At 71.2% G+C, this 17,513-nt stretch overlaps 1 protein-coding gene across 3 annotated transcripts in view; it reads left to right on the top strand.

Annotated features, from left to right (window-relative positions):
- The first annotated feature begins 14,653 nt into the window (after nt 1-14,653).
- KCNH2 (potassium voltage-gated channel subfamily H member 2) overlaps nt 14,654-17,513 on the top strand; it is a 126,099-nt gene continuing 123,239 nt past the window's right edge. Inside the window, exons 1-2 of one of the 3 annotated variants that reach the window (XM_075126108.1) lie at nt 14,654-14,966; nt 15,057-15,164. The gene's annotated coding sequence lies outside the window, so the exon portion shown is untranslated. Of the gene's footprint in view, nt 15,165-17,513 lie in introns of all 3 variants that reach the window. The other 2 variants (XM_075126107.1, XM_075126110.1) reach the window with 2 other exon arrangements.

Genomic DNA, 17,513 nt, shown 5'->3' with positions numbered 1-17,513 from the left:
CCTTGGACCCCCCTACAGCCCAGCCCAGTCTCTGGGACCCCCCCCAGCTGAACCCCTTGGACCCCCCTACAGGCCAGCCCGGTCCCTGGGATACCCCAGCCAACCCCTTGGACCCCCCTACAGGCCAGCCCGGTCCCTGGGATCCCCACCAGCCCAACCCCTTGGACCCCCTACAGACCAGCCCAGTCTCTGGGACCCCCCCCAGCCCAACACCTTGGACCCCCCTACAGCCCAGCCCGGTCTCTGGGACCCCCCAGCCAACCCCTTGGACCCCCCAACAGGCCAGTCCCACCCCTGGGATCCTCCCAGCCAACCCCTTGGACCCCCCTACAGCCCAGCCCGGTCTCTGGGACCCCCAAGCTGAACCCCTTGGACCCTCCTACAGGCCAGCCCCGCCCCTGGGATCCCCCCAGCCCAAACCCTTGGACCCCCCTACAGGCCAGCCCCGCCCCTGGGATCCCCCCCAGCCCAACCCCTTGGACCCCCCTACAGACCAGCCCGGTCTCTGGGACCCCCCCCAGCCCAACCCCTTGGACCCCCCTACAGCCCAGCCCGGGCCCTGGGATCCCCCCAGCCAACCCCTTGAACCTACAGGCCAGCCCGGGCCCTGGGATCCCCCCAGCCAACCCCTTGGACCCCCCTACAGGCCAGTCCCGCCCCTGGGATCCCCCCAGCCAACCCCTTGGACCCCCCTACAGCCCAGCTCGGACTCTGGGACCCCCCAGCCCAACCCCTTGGATCCCCCTACAGGCCAGCCCCGCCCCTGGGATCCCCCCAGCCAACCCCTTGGACCCCCCTACAGGCCAGCCTGGTCCCTGGGACCCCCCCAGCCCAACCCCTTGGACCCCCCTACAGGCCAGCCCCGCCCCTGGGATCCCCCCCAGCCAACCCCTTGGACCCCCCTACAAGTCAGCCTGGTCCCTGGGACCCCCCAGCCAACCCCTTGGACCCCCCTACAGGCCAGCCCGGTCCCTGGGACCCCTCCAGCCCAACCCCTTGGACCCCCCTACAGGCCAGCCCGGTCCCTGGGACCACCCATCCAACCCCTTGGACCCCCCTACAGGTCAGCCTGGTCCCTGGGACCCCCCAGCCAACCCCTTGGACCCCCCTACAGGCCAGCCCGGTCCCTGGGACCTCCCAGCCCAACCCCTTGGACCCCCCTACAGGCGAGCCCCGCCCCTGGGATCCCCCCACCCAACCCCTTGGACCGCCGTACAGGCCAGCCCGGTCCCTGGGACCCCCCAGCCAACCCCTTGGACCCCCCTACAGCCCAGCCTGGTCTCTGGGACCCCCCAGCCAACCCCTTGGACCCCCCTACAGGCCAGCCCCGCCCCTGGGACTCCCCAAGTCAACCCCTTCGACCCCCCTACAGGCCAGCCCCGCCCCTGGGATCCCCCCCAGCCCAACCCCTTGGACCCCCTACAGACCAGCCCCGCCCCTGGGATCCCCCCCAGCCCTACCCCTTGGACCCCCTACAGACCAGCCCCGTCTCTGGGACCCCCCCCAGCCCAACCCCTTGGCCCCCCCTACAGCCGAGCCCGGTCTCTGGGACCCCCCAGCCAACCCCTTGGACCCCCCTACAGGCCAGTCCCACCCCTGGGATCCCCCCAGCCAACCCCTTGGACCCCCCTACAGGTCAGCCTGGTCCCTGGGACCCCCCAGCCAACCCCTTGGACCCCCCTACAGGCCAGCCCGGTCCCTGGGACCTCCCAGCCCAACCCCTTGGACCCCCCTACAGGCGAGCCCCGCCCCTGGGATCCCCCCAGCCAACCCCTTGGACCGCCGTACAGGCCAGCCCGGTCCCTGGGACCCCCCAGCCAACCCCTTGGACCCCCCTACAGCCCAGCCTGGTCTCTGGGACCCCCCAGCCAACCCCTTGGACCCCCCTACAGGCCAGCCCCGCCCCTGGGACCCCCCAGCCAACCCCTTGGACCCCCCTACAGGCCAGCCCCGCCCCTGGGATCCCCCCCAGCCCAACCCCTTGGACCCCCTACAGACCAGCCCCGCCCCTGGGATCCCCCCCAGCCCAACCCCTTGGACCCCCTACAGACCAGCCCCGTCTCTGGGACCCCCCCCAGCCCAACCCCTTGGACCCCCCTACAGCCGAGCCCCGTCTCTGGGACCCCGCAGCCAACCCCTTGGACCCCCCTACAGGCCAGTCCCACCCCTGGGATCCCCCCAGCCAACCCCTTGGACCCCCCTACAGCCCAGCCCGGTCTCTGGGACCCCCCCCAGCCCAACCCCTTGGACCCCCCTACAGGCCAGCCCGGTCCCTGGGATCCCCCAGCTAACCCCTTGGACCCCCCTACAGGCCAGCCCGGGCCCTAGGATCCCCCCAGCCCAACCCCTTGGACCCCCCTACAGGCCAGCCCTGCCCCTGGGATCCCCCCAGCCAACCCCTTCGGCCCCCCTACAGACCAGCCCGGTCTCTGGGACCCCCCAGCCAACCCCTTGGACCCCCCTACAGCCCAGCTCGGACTCTGGGACCCCCCAGCCCAACCCCTTGGATCCCCCTACAGGCCAGCCCCGCCCCTGGGATCCCCCCAGCCAACCCCTTGGACCCCCCTACAGGCCAGCCTGGTCCCTGGGACCCCCCCAGCCCAACCCCTTGGACCCCCCTACAGGCCAGCCCCGCCCCTGGGATCCCCCCCAGCCAACCCCTTGGACCCCCCTACAAGTCAGCCTGGTCCCTGGGACCCCCCAGCCAACCCCTTGGACCCCCCTACAGGCCAGCCCGGTCCCTGGGACCCCTCCAGCCCAACCCCTTGGACCCCCCTACAGGCCAGCCCGGTCCCTGGGACCACCCATCCAACCCCTTGGACCCCCCTACAGGTCAGCCTGGTCCCTGGGACCCCCCAGCCAAACCCTTGGACCCCCCTACAGGCCAGCCCGGTCCCTGGGACCTCCCAGCCCAACCCCTTGGACCCTCCTACAGGCGAGCCCCGCCCCTGGGATCCCCCCACCCAACCCCTTGGACCGCCGTAAAGGCCAGCCCGGTCCCTGGGACCCCCCAGCCAACCCCTTGGACCCCCCTACAGCCCAGCCTGGTCTCTGGGACCCCCCAGCCAACACCTTGGACCCCCCTACAGGCCAGCCCCGCCCCTGGGACCCCCCAAGTCAACCCCTTGGACCCCCCTACAGGCCAGCCCCGCCCCTGGGATCCCCCCCAGCCCAACCCCTTGGACCCCCTACAGACCAGCCCCGCCCCTGGGATCCCCCCCAGCCCTACCCCTTGGACCCCCTACAGACCAGCCCGGTCTCTGGGACCCCCCCCAGCCCAACCCCTTGGACCCCCCTACAGGCCAGCCCGGTCCCTGGGATCCCCCCAGCCCAACCCCTTGGACCCCCCTACAGGCCAGCCCGGTCCCTGGGACCACCCATCCAACCCCTTGGACCCCCCTACAGGTCAGCCTGGTCCCTGGGACCCCCCAGCCAACCCCTTGGACCCCACTACAGGCCAGCCCGGTCCCTGGGACCTCCCAGCCCAACCCCTTGGACCCCCCTACAGGCGAGCCCCGCCCCTGGGATCCCCCCAGCCAACCCCTTGGACCGCCGTACAGGCCAGCCCGGTCCCTGGGACCCCCCAGCCAACCCCTTGGACCCCCCTACAGCCCAGCCTGGTCTCTGGGACCCCCCAGCCAACCCCTTGGACCCCCCTACAGGCCAGCCCCGCCCCTGGGACCCCCCAGCCAACCCCTTGGACCCCCCTACAGGCCAGCCCCGCCCCTGGGATCCCCCCCAGCCCAACCCCTTGGACCCCCTACAGACCAGCCCCGCCCCTGGGATCCCCCCCAGCCCAACCCCTTGGACCCCCTACAGACCAGCCCCGTCTCTGGGACCCCCCCCAGCCCAACCGCTTGGACCCCCCTACAGCCGAGCCCCGTCTCTGGGACCCCGCAGCCAACCCCTTGGACCCCCCTACAGGCCAGTCCCACCCCTGGGATCCCCCCAGCCAACCCCTTGGACCCCCCTACAGCCCAGCCCGGTCTCTGGGACCCCCCCCAGCCCAACCCCTTGGACCCCCCTACAGGCCAGCCCGGTCCCTGGGATCCCCCAGCTAACCCCTTGGACCCCCCTACAGGCCAGCCCGGGCCCTAGGATCCCCCCAGCCCAACCCCTTGGACCCCCCTACAGGCCAGCCCTGCCCCTGGGATCCCCCCAGCCAACCCCTTCGGCCCCCCTACAGCCCAGCCCGGTCTCTGGGACCCCCCAGCCAACCCCTTGGACCCCCCTACAGGCCAGCCCGGTCCCTGGGACCCCCCAGCCAACCCCTTGGACCCCCCTACAGGCCAGCCCCGCCCCTGGGATCCCTCCAGCCCACCCCTTGGACCCCCCTACAGGCCAGCCCTGCCCCCGGGATCCCCCCAGCCAACCCCTTGGACCCCCCTACAGCCCAGCCTGGTCTCTGGGACCCCCCAGCCTAACCCCTTGGACCCCCCTACAGGCCAGCCCCGCCCCTGGGATCCCCCCAGCCAACCCCTTGGACCCCCCTACAGGCCAGCCCCGCCCCCGGGATCCCCCCAGCCAACCCCTTGGACCACCCTACAGGTCAGCCCGGTCCCTGGGACCCCCCAGCCAACCCCTTGGACCCCCCTACAGGCCAGCCCCGCCCCTGGGACCCCCCCAGCCCAACCCCTTGGACCCCCCTACAGGCCAGCCCCGCCCCGGGATCCCCCCCAACCCAACCCCTTGGACCACCCTACAGACCAGCCCCGCCCCTGGGACCCCCCCAGCCCAACCCCTTGGACCCCCCTACAGGCCAGCCCGGTCCCTGGGACCCCCCCAGCCCAAACCCTTGGACCCCCCTACAGGCCAGCCCCGCCCCTGGGACCCCCCCAGCCCAATCCCTTGGACCCCCCTACAGGCCAGCCCGGTCCCTGGGACCCCCCCACCAACCCCTTGGACCCCCCTACAGGCCAGCCCCGCCCCTGGGATCCCCCCCAGCCCAACCCCTTGGACCCCCCTACAGGCCAGCCCCGCTCCTGGGATCCCCCCAGCCAACCCCTTGGACCCCCCTACAGGCCAGCCCGGTCCCTGGGACCCCCCACCAACCCCTTGGACCCCCCTACAGGTCAGCCTGGTCCCTGGGACCCCCCAGCCAAACCCTTGGACCCCCGTACAGGCCAGCCCTGTCACCCCCCCAGCCAACCCCTTGGACCCCTCTACAGGCCAGCCCGGTCCCTGGGACCCCCCAGCCAACCCCTTGGACCCCCCTACAGGCCAGCCCGGTCTCTGGGACCCCCCAGCCAACCCCTTGGACCCCCCTACAGGCCAGCCCCGCCCCTGGGATCCCCCCAGCCAACCCCTTGAACCTACAGGCCAGCCCTGGCCCTGGGATCCCCCTAGCCAACCCCTTGGACCCCCCTACAGGCCAGTCCCACCCCTGGGATCCCCCCAGCCAACCCCTTGGACCCCCCTACAGGCCAGCCCCGCCCCTGGGATCCCCCCCAGCCCAACCCCTTGGACCCCCTACAGACCAGCCCCGCCCCTGGGATCCCCCCCAGCCCAACCCCTTGGACCCCCTACAGACCAGCCCCGTCTCTGGGACCCCCCCCAGCCCAACCCCTTGGACCCCCCTACAGCCGAGCCCCGTCTCTGGGACCCCGCAGCCAACCCCTTGGACCCCCCTACAGGCCAGTCCCACCCCTGGGATCCCCCCAGCCAACCCCTTGGACCCCCCTACAGCCCAGCCCGGTCTCTGGGACCCCCCCCAGCCCAACCCCTTGGACCCCCCTACAGGCCAGCCCGGTCCCTGGGATCCCCCAGCTAACCCCTTGGACCCCCCTACAGGCCAGCCCGGGCCCTAGGATCCCCCCAGCCCAACCCCTTGGACCCCCCTACAGGCCAGCCCTGCCCCTGGGATCCCCCCAGCCAACCCCTTCGGCCCCCCTACAGACCAGCCCGGTCTCTGGGACCCCCCAGCCAACCCCTTGGACCCCCCTACAGCCCAGCTCGGACTCTGGGACCCCCCAGCCCAACCCCTTGGATCCCCCTACAGGCCAGCCCCGCCCCTGGGATCCCCCCAGCCAACCCCTTGGACCCCCCTACAGGCCAGCCTGGTCCCTGGGACCCCCCCAGCCCAACCCCTTGGACCCCCCTACAGGCCAGCCCCGCCCCTGGGATCCCCCCCAGCCAACCCCTTGGACCCCCCTACAAGTCAGCCTGGTCCCTGGGACCCCCCAGCCAACCCCTTGGACCCCCCTACAGGCCAGCCCGGTCCCTGGGACCCCTCCAGCCCAACCCCTTGGACCCCCCTACAGGCCAGCCCGGTCCCTGGGACCACCCATCCAACCCCTTGGACCCCCCTACAGGTCAGCCTGGTCCCTGGGACCCCCCAGCCAAACCCTTGGACCCCCCTACAGGCCAGCCCGGTCCCTGGGACCTCCCAGCCCAACCCCTTGGACCCCCCTACAGGCGAGCCCCGCCCCTGGGATCCCCCCACCCAACCCCTTGGACCGCCGTAAAGGCCAGCCCGGTCCCTGGGACCCCCCAGCCAACCCCTTGGACCCCCCTACAGCCCAGCCTGGTCTCTGGGACCCCCCAGCCAACACCTTGGACCCCCCTACAGGCCAGCCCCGCCCCTGGGACCCCCCAAGTCAACCCCTTGGACCCCCCTACAGGCCAGCCCCGCCCCTGGGATCCCCCCCAGCCCAACCCCTTGGACCCCCTACAGACCAGCCCCGCCCCTGGGATCCCCCCCAGCCCTACCCCTTGGACCCCCTACAGACCAGCCCGGTCTCTGGGACCCCCCCCAGCCCAACCCCTTGGACCCCCCTACAGGCCAGCCCGGTCCCTGGGATCCCCCCAGCCCAACCCCTTGGACCCCCCTACAGGCCAGCCCGGTCCCTGGGACCACCCATCCAACCCCTTGGACCCCCCTACAGGTCAGCCTGGTCCCTGGGACCCCCCAGCCAACCCCTTGGACCCCACTACAGGCCAGCCCGGTCCCTGGGACCTCCCAGCCCAACCCCTTGGACCCCCCTACAGGCGAGCCCCGCCCCTGGGATCCCCCCAGCCAACCCCTTGGACCGCCGTACAGGCCAGCCCGGTCCCTGGGACCCCCCAGCCAACCCCTTGGACCCCCCTACAGCCCAGCCTGGTCTCTGGGACCCCCCAGCCAACCCCTTGGACCCCCCTACAGGCCAGCCCCGCCCCTGGGACCCCCCAGCCAACCCCTTGGACCCCCCTACAGGCCAGCCCCGCCCCTGGGATCCCCCCCAGCCCAACCCCTTGGACCCCCTACAGACCAGCCCCGCCCCTGGGATCCCCCCCAGCCCAACCCCTTGGACCCCCTACAGACCAGCCCCGTCTCTGGGACCCCCCCCAGCCCAACCGCTTGGACCCCCCTACAGCCGAGCCCCGTCTCTGGGACCCCGCAGCCAACCCCTTGGACCCCCCTACAGGCCAGTCCCACCCCTGGGATCCCCCCAGCCAACCCCTTGGACCCCCCTACAGCCCAGCCCGGTCTCTGGGACCCCCCCCAGCCCAACCCCTTGGACCCCCCTACAGGCCAGCCCGGTCCCTGGGATCCCCCAGCTAACCCCTTGGACCCCCCTACAGGCCAGCCCGGGCCCTAGGATCCCCCCAGCCCAACCCCTTGGACCCCCCTACAGGCCAGCCCTGCCCCTGGGATCCCCCCAGCCAACCCCTTCGGCCCCCCTACAGCCCAGCCCGGTCTCTGGGACCCCCCAGCCAACCCCTTGGACCCCCCTACAGGCCAGCCCGGTCCCTGGGACCCCCCAGCCAACCCCTTGGACCCCCCTACAGGCCAGCCCCGCCCCTGGGATCCCTCCAGCCCACCCCTTGGACCCCCCTACAGGCCAGCCCTGCCCCCGGGATCCCCCCAGCCAACCCCTTGGACCCCCCTACAGCCCAGCCTGGTCTCTGGGACCCCCCAGCCTAACCCCTTGGACCCCCCTACAGGCCAGCCCCGCCCCTGGGATCCCCCCAGCCAACCCCTTGGACCCCCCTACAGGCCAGCCCCGCCCCCGGGATCCCCCCAGCCAACCCCTTGGACCACCCTACAGGTCAGCCCGGTCCCTGGGACCCCCCAGCCAACCCCTTGGACCCCCCTACAGGCCAGCCCCGCCCCTGGGACCCCCCCAGCCCAACCCCTTGGACCCCCCTACAGGCCAGCCCCGCCCCGGGATCCCCCCCAACCCAACCCCTTGGACCACCCTACAGACCAGCCCCGCCCCTGGGACCCCCCCAGCCCAACCCCTTGGACCCCCCTACAGGCCAGCCCGGTCCCTGGGACCCCCCCAGCCCAAACCCTTGGACCCCCCTACAGGCCAGCCCCGCCCCTGGGACCCCCCCAGCCCAATCCCTTGGACCCCCCTACAGGCCAGCCCGGTCCCTGGGACCCCCCCACCAACCCCTTGGACCCCCCTACAGGCCAGCCCCGCCCCTGGGATCCCCCCCAGCCCAACCCCTTGGACCCCCCTACAGGCCAGCCCCGCTCCTGGGATCCCCCCAGCCAACCCCTTGGACCCCCCTACAGGCCAGCCCGGTCCCTGGGACCCCCCACCAACCCCTTGGACCCCCCTACAGGTCAGCCTGGTCCCTGGGACCCCCCAGCCAAACCCTTGGACCCCCGTACAGGCCAGCCCTGTCACCCCCCCAGCCAACCCCTTGGACCCCTCTACAGGCCAGCCCGGTCCCTGGGACCCCCCAGCCAACCCCTTGGACCCCCCTACAGGCCAGCCCGGTCTCTGGGACCCCCCAGCCAACCCCTTGGACCCCCCTACAGGCCAGCCCCGCCCCTGGGATCCCCCCAGCCAACCCCTTGAACCTACAGGCCAGCCCTGGCCCTGGGATCCCCCTAGCCAACCCCTTGGACCCCCCTACAGGCCAGTCCCACCCCTGGGATCCCCCCAGCCAACCCCTTGGACCCCCCTACAGCCCAGCCCGGTCTCTGGGACCCCCCAGCCCAACCCCTTGGACCCCCCTACAGGCCAGCCCCACCCCTGGCATCCCCCCAGCCCAACCCCTTGGACCCCGCTACAGGCCAGCCCGGTCCCTGGGACCCCCCCAGCCCAACCCCTTGGACCCCCCTACAGGCCAGCCCCGCCCCTGGGATCCCCCCCAGCCCAACCCCTTGGACCCCCCTACAGACCAGCCCGGTCTCTGGGACCCCACCCAGCCCAACCCCTTGGACCCCCCTACAGCCCAGCCCGGTCTTTGGGACCCCCCATCCAACCCCTTGGACCCCCCTACAGGCCAGCCCGGTCCCTGGGACCCCCCAGCCAACCCCTTGGACCCCCCTCCAGGCCAGCCCGGTCCCTGAGACCCCCCCAGCCCAACCCCTTGGACCCCCCTACAGGCCAGCCCCGCCCCTTGGACCCCCCCAGCCCAACCCCTTGGACCCCCCTACAGGCCAGCCCCGCCCCTGGGATCCCCCCCAACCCAACCCCTTGGACCCCCCTACAGGCCAGCCCCGCCCCTGGGATGCCCCCCAGCCCAACCCCTTGGACCCCCCTACAGGCCAGCCCCGCCCCTGGGATCCCCCCCAGCCCAACCCCTTGGACCCCCCTACAGGCCAGCCCGGTCCCTGGGACCCCCCCGCCAACCCCTTGGACCCCCCTACAGGTCAGCCCGGTCCCTGGGACCCCCCAGCCAACCCCTTTGACCCCCCTACAGGCCAGCCCGGTCCCTGGGACCCCCCAGCCAACCCCTTGGACCCCCCTACAGGCCAGCCCGGTCCCTGGGACCCCCCAGCCAACCCCTTGGACCCCCCTACAGGCCAGCCCGGTCCCTGGGACCCCCCAGCCAACCCCTTGGACCCCCCTACAGGCCAGCCCTGTCACCCCCCAGCCAACCCCTTGGACCCCCCTACAGGCCAGCCCGGTCCCTGGGACCCCCCAGCCAACCCCTTGGACCCCCCTACAGGCCAGCCCGGTCCCTGGGATCCCCCCCAGCCCAACCCCTTTGACCCCCCTACAGGCCAGCCCTGTCACCCCCCAGCCAACCCCTTGGACCCCCCTACAGACCAGCCCCGTCTCTGGGACCCCCCCCAGCCAACCCCTTGAACCTACAGGCCAGCCCTGGCCCTGGGATCCCCCCAGCCAACCCCTTGGACCCCCCTACAGGCCAGCCCGGTCTCTGGGACCCCCCAGCCAACCCCTTGGACCCCCCTACAGGCCAGCCCCGCCCCTGGGATCCCCCCAGCCAACCCCTTGAACCTACAGGCGAGCCCGGGCCCTGGGATCCCCCCAGCCAACCCCTTGGACCCCCCTACAGCCCAGCCCGGTCTCTAGGACCCCCCAGCCCAACCCCTTGGACCCCCCTACAGGCCAGCCCCACCGCTGGGATCCCCCCAGCCAACCCCTTGGACCCCCCTACAGCCCAGCCCGGTCTCTGGGACCCCCCAGCCCAACCCCTTGGACCCCCCTACAGGCCAGCCCCGCCCCTAGGCCCCCCCCAGCCCAACCCCTTGGACCCCCCTACAGGCCAGCCCGGTCCCTGGGACCCCCCCGCCAACCCCTTGGACCCCACTACAGGTCAGCCTGGTCCCTGGGTCCCCCCCGCCAACCCCTTGGACCCCACTACAGGCCAGCCCGGTCCCTGGGACCCCCCAGCCAACCCCTTGGACCCCCCTACAGGCCAGCCCCGCCCCTGGGATCCCCCCCAGCCCAACCCCTTGGACCCCCCTACAGGCCAGCCCGGTCCCTGGGACCCCCCCGCCAACCCTTTGGACCCCCCTACAGGTCAGCCTGGTCCCTGGGACCCCCCAGCCAACCCCTTTGACCCCCCTACAGGCCAGCCCGGTCCCTGGGACCCCCCCGCCAACCCCTTGGACCCCCCTACAGGCCAGCCCGGTCCCTGGGACCCCCCAGCCAACCCCTTGGACCCCCCTACAGGCCAGCCCTGTCACCCCCCAGCCAACCCCTTGGACCCCCCTACAGGCCAGCCCGGTCCCTGGGACCCCCCAGCTAACCCCTTGGACCCCCCTACAGGCCAGCCCGGTCCCTGGGATCCCCCCCAGCCCAACCCCTTTGACCCCCCTACAGGCCAGCCCTGTCACCCCCCAGCCAACCCCTTGGACCCCCCTACAGACCAGCCCCGTCTCTGGGACCCCCCCCAGCCAACCCCTTGAACCTACAGGCCAGCCCTGGCCCTGGGATCCCCCCAGCCAACCCCTTGGACCCCCCTACAGGCCAGCCCGGTCTCTGGGACCCCCCAGCCAACCCCTTGGACCCCCCTACAGGCCAGCCCCGCCCCTGGGATCCCCCCAGCCAACCCCTTGAACCTACAGGCGAGCCCGGGCCCTGGGATCCCCCCAGCCAACCCCTTGGACCCCCCTACAGCCCAGCCCGGTCTCTAGGACCCCCCAGCCCAACCCCTTGGACCCCCCTACAGGCCAGCCCCGCCCCTAGGCCCCCCCCCCCAGCCCAACCCCTTGGACCCCCCTACAGGCCAGCCCGGTCCCTGGGACCCCCCCGCCAACCCCTTGGACCCCACTACAGGTCAGCCTGGTCCCTGGGACCCCCCCGCCAACCCCTTGGACCCCACTACAGGCCAGCCCGGTCCCTGGGACCCCCCAGCCAACCCCTTGGACCCCCCTACAGGCCAGCCCCGCCCCTGGGATCCCCCCCAGCCCAACCCCTTGGACCCCGGGACCCCCCCGCCAACCCCTTGGACCCCCCTACAGGCCAGCCCGGTCCCTGGGACCCCCCAGCCAACCCCTTGGACCCCCCTACAGGCCAGCCCGGTCCCTGGGACCCCCCAGCCAACCCCTTGGACCCCCCTACAGGCCAGCCCGGTCCCTGGGACCCCCCAGCCAACCCCTTGGACCCCCCTACAGGCCAGCCCTGTCACCCCCCAGCCAACCCCTTGGACCCCCCTACAGGCCAGCCCGGTCCCTGGGACCCCCCAGCCAACCCCTTGGACCCCCCTACAGGCCAGCCCGGTCCCTGGGACCCCCCAGCCAACCCCTTGGACCCCCCTACAGGCCAGCCCGGTCCCTGGGACCCCCCAGCCAACCCCTTGGACCCCCCTACAGGCCAGCCCTGTCACCCCCCAGCCAACCCCTTGGACCCCCCTACAGACCAGCCCCGTCTCTGGGACCCCCCCCAGCCAACCCCTTGAACCTACAGGCCAGCCCTGGCCCTGGGATCCCCCCAGCCAACCCCTTGGACCCCCCTACAGGCCAGCCCGGTCTCTGGGACCCCCCAGCCAACCCCTTGGACCCCCCTACAGGCCAGCCCCGCCCCTGGGATCCCCCCAGCCAACCCCTTGAACCTACAGGCGAGCCCGGGCCCTGGGATCCCCCCAGCCAACCCCTTGGACCCCCCTACAGCCCAGCCCGGTCTCTAGGACCCCCCAGCCCAACCCCTTGGACCCCCCTACAGGCCAGCCCCACCGCTGGGATCCCCCCAGCCAACCCCTTGGACCCCCCTACAGCCCAGCCCGGTCTCTGGGACCCCCCAGCCCAACCCCTTGGACCCCCCTACAGGCCAGCCCCGCCCCTAGGCCCCCCCCAGCCCAACCCCTTGGACCCCCCTACAGGCCAGCCCGGTCCCTGGGACCCCCCCGCCAACCCCTTGGACCCCCCTACAGCCCAGCCCGGTCTCTAGGACCCCCCAGCCCAACCCCTTGGACCCCCCTACAGGCCAGCCCCGCCCCTAGGCCCCCCCCCCAGCCCAACCCCTTGGACCCCCCTACAGGCCAGCCCGGTCCCTGGGACCCCCCCAGCCCAACCCCTTGGACCCCCCTACAGGCCAGCCCGGTCCCTGGGACCCCCCCGCCAACCCCTTGGACCCCCCTACAGGCCAGCCCGGTCCCTGGGACCCCCCAGCCAACCCCTTGGACCCCCCTACAGGCCAGCCCGGTCCCTGGGACCCCCCAGCCAACCCCTTGGACCCCCCTACAGGCCAGCCCTGTCACCCCCCAGCCAACCCCTTGGACCCCCCTACAGGCCAGCCCGGTCCCTGGGACCCCCCAGCCAACCCCTTGGACCCCCCTACAGGCCAGCCCGGTCCCTGGGACCCCCCAGCCAACCCCTTGGACCCCCCTACAGGCCAGCCCGGTCCCTGGGACCCCCCAGCCAACCCCTTGGACCCCCCTACAGGCCAGCCCTGTCACCCCCCAGCCAACCCCTTGGACCCCCCTACAGACCAGCCCCGTCTCTGGGACCCCCCCCAGCCAACCCCTTGAACCTACAGGCCAGCCCTGGCCCTGGGATCCCCCCAGCCAACCCCTTGGACCCCCCTACAGGCCAGCCCGGTCTCTGGGACCCCCCAGCCAACCCCTTGGACCCCCCTACAGGCCAGCCCCGCCCCTGGGATCCCCCCAGCCAACCCCTTGAACCTACAGGCGAGCCCGGGCCCTGGGATCCCCCCAGCCAACCCCTTGGACCCCCCTACAGCCCAGCCCGGTCTCTAGGACCCCCCAGCCCAACCCCTTGGACCCCCCTACAGGCCAGCCCCACCGCTGGGATCCCCCCAGCCCACCCCTTGGACCCCCCTACAGCCCAGCCCAGCCCAGCCCCGCCCCTGGGACCCCCCAGCCCGCTCCGTGCGCCCCCGCCGGGAACTTCCTTCTCCCGCGCTCAGCCCCAGCCACACGAGGCGCGGGGAGGGGGAGCCGGGACCGCGGGCCGCTCCGCAGCGGCCGAGGCGTACCTCGTCGCGGATGGCAGCGCTGATTGGCGGATGTTCCCAATAGGCGGGGTGTCGCGGAAAACTAGCCAATGGCAGGCCATGGAGGGCGAGGGGCGGGGTCTCCCGGAGAATTTCGCGCGGGGACTCGGAGCCGTTCGAAGGGGCGGAGCCGAGCGGGGCTGAGGGGGCGGGCGGTGAAGTGAGCGCTCGGCGGGGGCGGGAGGCACTGAGGGGGGAGGTCCCTGGCGAGGGGGAGGCCCCTGGGGTTGGGGGTGGAGCGGGAGGCGCTGAGGGGGCGGAGGGGGGAGGTCCCTGGCGTGGGGGCGGAGGGGGAGGTGCTGAGGGGGCGGAGGGGGGAGGCCCCTGGGGTTGGGGGTGGAGGCGCTGAGGGGGCGGAGGGGGGAGGTCCCTGGCGTGGGGGCGGAGGGGGAGGTGCTGAGGGGGTGGAGGGGGGAGGCCCCTGGGGTTGGGGGTGGAGGCGCTGAGGGGGCGGAGGGGGGAGGTCCCTGGCGTGGGGGCGGAGGGGGAGGTGCTGAGGGGGTGGAGGGGGGAGGCCCCTGGGGTTGGGGGTGGAGGCGCTGAGGGGGCGGAGGGGGGAGGCCCCTGGGGTTGGGGGTGGAGGGGGAGGTGCTGAGGGGGCAGAGGGGGGAGGTCCCTGGGGTGGGGGTGGTCCCTGGCGTGGGGGCGGAGGGGGAGGCGTTGAGGGGGCGTAGGGGGGAGGTCCCTGGCATGGGGGTGGAGCGGGAGGCGCTGAGGGGGCGGAGGGGGGAGGTCCCTGGCGAGGGGGCGGAGGGGGGAGGCCCCTGGGGTTGGGGGTGGAGGCGCTGAGGGGGCGGAGGGGGGAGGTCCCTGGCGTGGGGGTGGAGGGGGGAGGTCCCTGGGGGGGTGGAGGTGCTGAGGGGGCAGAGGGGGGAGGTCCCTGGGGTGGGGGTGGTCCCTGCCATGGGGTGGAGGGGGGAGGCACTGAGGGGCCAGAGGGGGAGACCCTGGCAGGGGCAGAGCAGGGAGGTGCTGAGTGGGGAGGGGGCTCTGTGCCCATTGATTACTGGATGAGGCAGGGGCTCCCCGTGGAACTATTAGGGAGGGAAAGTGGCCCCAGCACTGGTCACCCTGCCCCGCCCCAGCGCCAGCAGCTGGCTGGGCCGGCCTGCAATTGCAGACTTCAGGGCCCATTAGCTCCTCCTGGCTCCTCTTCCTGTTTCCTGTGGGCCTGGAAGGCTTTGGAGCCACTGGCCCATGAACCCTCTTCCTCCCTCTCTGCGCTGGCTGCCCAAGCCCTTCCTCCTGCGCCTCTCCTGACTCCAGCTCCTCACCCAGGCCAGCTGCGAGCGCTGGCTGGAGGCGAGGCAGGGACAAGGAATATAGGCAAGGCCGGCTAGTGTCCCTGGCCCAGTGGGTGGGGCAGAGAGCAGGAGGGGTCACTCACTAGGGATTTGTGCCTGCCTTCCTCCCCAGACACGACCTGGACCCAGAGACTGCTGGGAGCCCCAAGGCCCTCCAAGAAGAAGAGCCTGCATGGTCCCAAGTGCCTGACCCGACCACCGCTCCGAGCCCCGCGAGCAGGTGAGAACACAGCATGCTCCCCCAGGAATCTCCACCCGCCTCCCTCTATGCAGCCAGGCCCTGCACCCCAATGCCACAGCCAGCAGTGACTCCCAGCCAGCGTGAGACACAGACGGGTTATTAGTCCTCAGGAACCCAGCATAGAACAGAGCTTGTTAGCACAGGAAACTGGAAGTTACAGCCAAGTCCAACCTGGGGGGATCCAGAGCCCTGGACTCTTCCCCCCCCCACCCCCCCCAAGTCCCAACCAGGAGACTGACCAGCTTCCAGCTGCCCACCCTCATTCACACCCAGGTGCTCTCCTCCTTCCTTTGCTTCTTTCCCGGGCAAACAGGTCCCCTGGCCTCCACCTCTCACTCTTCTCCAACACCTCAAACTGATTCTTGCGGAGGATGGTGTCACGGAGTTCCTGGGCGATGCTCTGGAACTGCTCCCCATGAAGTCAGTCAGGACTCTGGGGTAGTCGCCTTTCTGTGAGCAGCCTGTCTTCAGGACACACAGCTCACACAGCTTCCACCTTCCTGGGTCTGACCTCGGAGCATTCAGCATCCTCTGCCTCTCCGTGCGCTTCCCACAGCGAGTCCGCTCAGGCGGTGCTCCTGGGGAAGCCAGAGGGTCCTGCACCCCAACTTCGCAGTCAGACGTGACTCTCAGCCAGCCAGTAAAACAGAAGGTTTATTAGACGACAGGAACATGGTCTAAAACAGAGCTTGCAGGTGCAGAGAACGGGACCCCTCAGCTGGGTCCATTCTGGGGGGCAGTGAGCCAGACAACCACGTCTGCACTTCACTCCATGTCCCAGCCAGCCCCAAACTGAAACCCCCTCCAGCCCCTCCTCCTCTGGGCTTTGTTCCTTTCCCGGGCCAGGAGGTCACCTGATTCCTTTCTTCTCCAACCCTTCAGCTCTCACCTTGCAGGGGGGGAAGGGCCCAGGCCATCAGTTGCCAGGAAACAGGGTGTCGGCCATTCTCTGTGTCCAGACCCCTTCACACACCTGCCCTCTAGGGCTCTGCAATGATCATACACCCTTACTCCACCCCCTAGATACTTAAGAACTGCCTAGGGGAAACTGAGGCACCCCCACACTATTCAGAGGAAACATTAAGAATAGTCCCACTTCGTCACATCTCTCCCCCCTTCGAGATCGAACTGAGCGGGGTCACTTTAGCCGGTGACCTGGGGAAGTTCGAAGCCACCAACGTTCCCATGGATGCCCCAGCATCTCTCCCATTCCTTGGTAGGAGTTACACCACGCCCGTCCATTTTCACACCCTCCCTTAGGTCAGGGGTGGTCGATAGCACTCGCAGGCCGCATGTGGGAAGGTTTATGCAGCCCATGCCCTTTGGCCACCCCAAGAATGTCTCCCCATTGACCATCACCTTCTGCTCCCACTGGAGGTCCGAGGGGCCTGGCCCCAGGAAACTCCACACAGACATATAGGTTGGGGTCAGGAGTGGGAGCCTGTCCACATCCCCAACCATCTGGCTGACGGAGTCTATGGCCTTGGGACCCAGCAAGGGAGCTAGACACCGGGGCTTTTCCGCAGGGTCCCCTTGGTTCAAATCGCCAGCCTGCTCAAAGGCAGTGAGGTGGGCATCCACACCCCCCCCCTCCTTAACCAGGGGCAGCAATTTAGTCTCGAGGTTCCCTGCGGAACTGGCCCCCCGGGATCTATCCCCACTCACCCCGGGGAGGTCCCCTAGGCCTCTCCGCTCCCCCACCGCCAGTTCATGCTGCTGCTGCTTCTGCAGCTCTTTCTCGGGCTCTCGCTGTCCCCCACAGTCCTCTTGCTCTCTCAGACTCAGCTCCAATCCCGTCCGTCTCGATCCCCCGATGGGGAACCCGATCGTGAAGACCCCCGTCTGGTCGGGGACAGGAGTCTTGGCGATGCCTGGCTCCCGCTTCAGCTGCTCCCAGATCCTGCTATAGCCCCAGTTGGGGTCAGGAATCTGTTCCTTAGAGCGGTCATCCTCCTCCAGCTGCACGATTAACTCTGCTTTGGTGAACTTTCCAATGCTCAACCCTCTCTTTCTGCACAGGGTTACAATGTCCTTCTTAAGGAGACGGTGACAGGCCATCACTCCGCTCCTCCCAAGTTGTTGTGGACTCACAGGCCCGTGTGTTCTCAGCTCCCCACGGTTTCCAGGGAGAACCCCTAGTGTGCCAGCCCTTCTCAAGGTCACCACCTCTTTGCCAGGGTCGAGCTGCAGACTCCTCCGCCCCTGAGACTGCTCACTGCAGTCCCCAGGGGGACCCCATTACTGCACAGTACTTCTCGCTGGTCACACACTCCCAGGGGTTAACCGCCCCCCGAAACCGCTCCTCTCTGAGCCTTCAGCAGGCCTGGT

This window comes from Caretta caretta, chromosome 2 (genome assembly GCF_965140235.1).
Source record: "Caretta caretta isolate rCarCar2 chromosome 2, rCarCar1.hap1, whole genome shotgun sequence".
Lineage (NCBI taxonomy): Eukaryota > Metazoa > Chordata > Testudines > Cheloniidae > Caretta > Caretta caretta.
The sequence above is the reverse complement of the archived record's forward strand: the minus strand, read 5'-3'. Positions and strand labels throughout refer to the sequence as shown.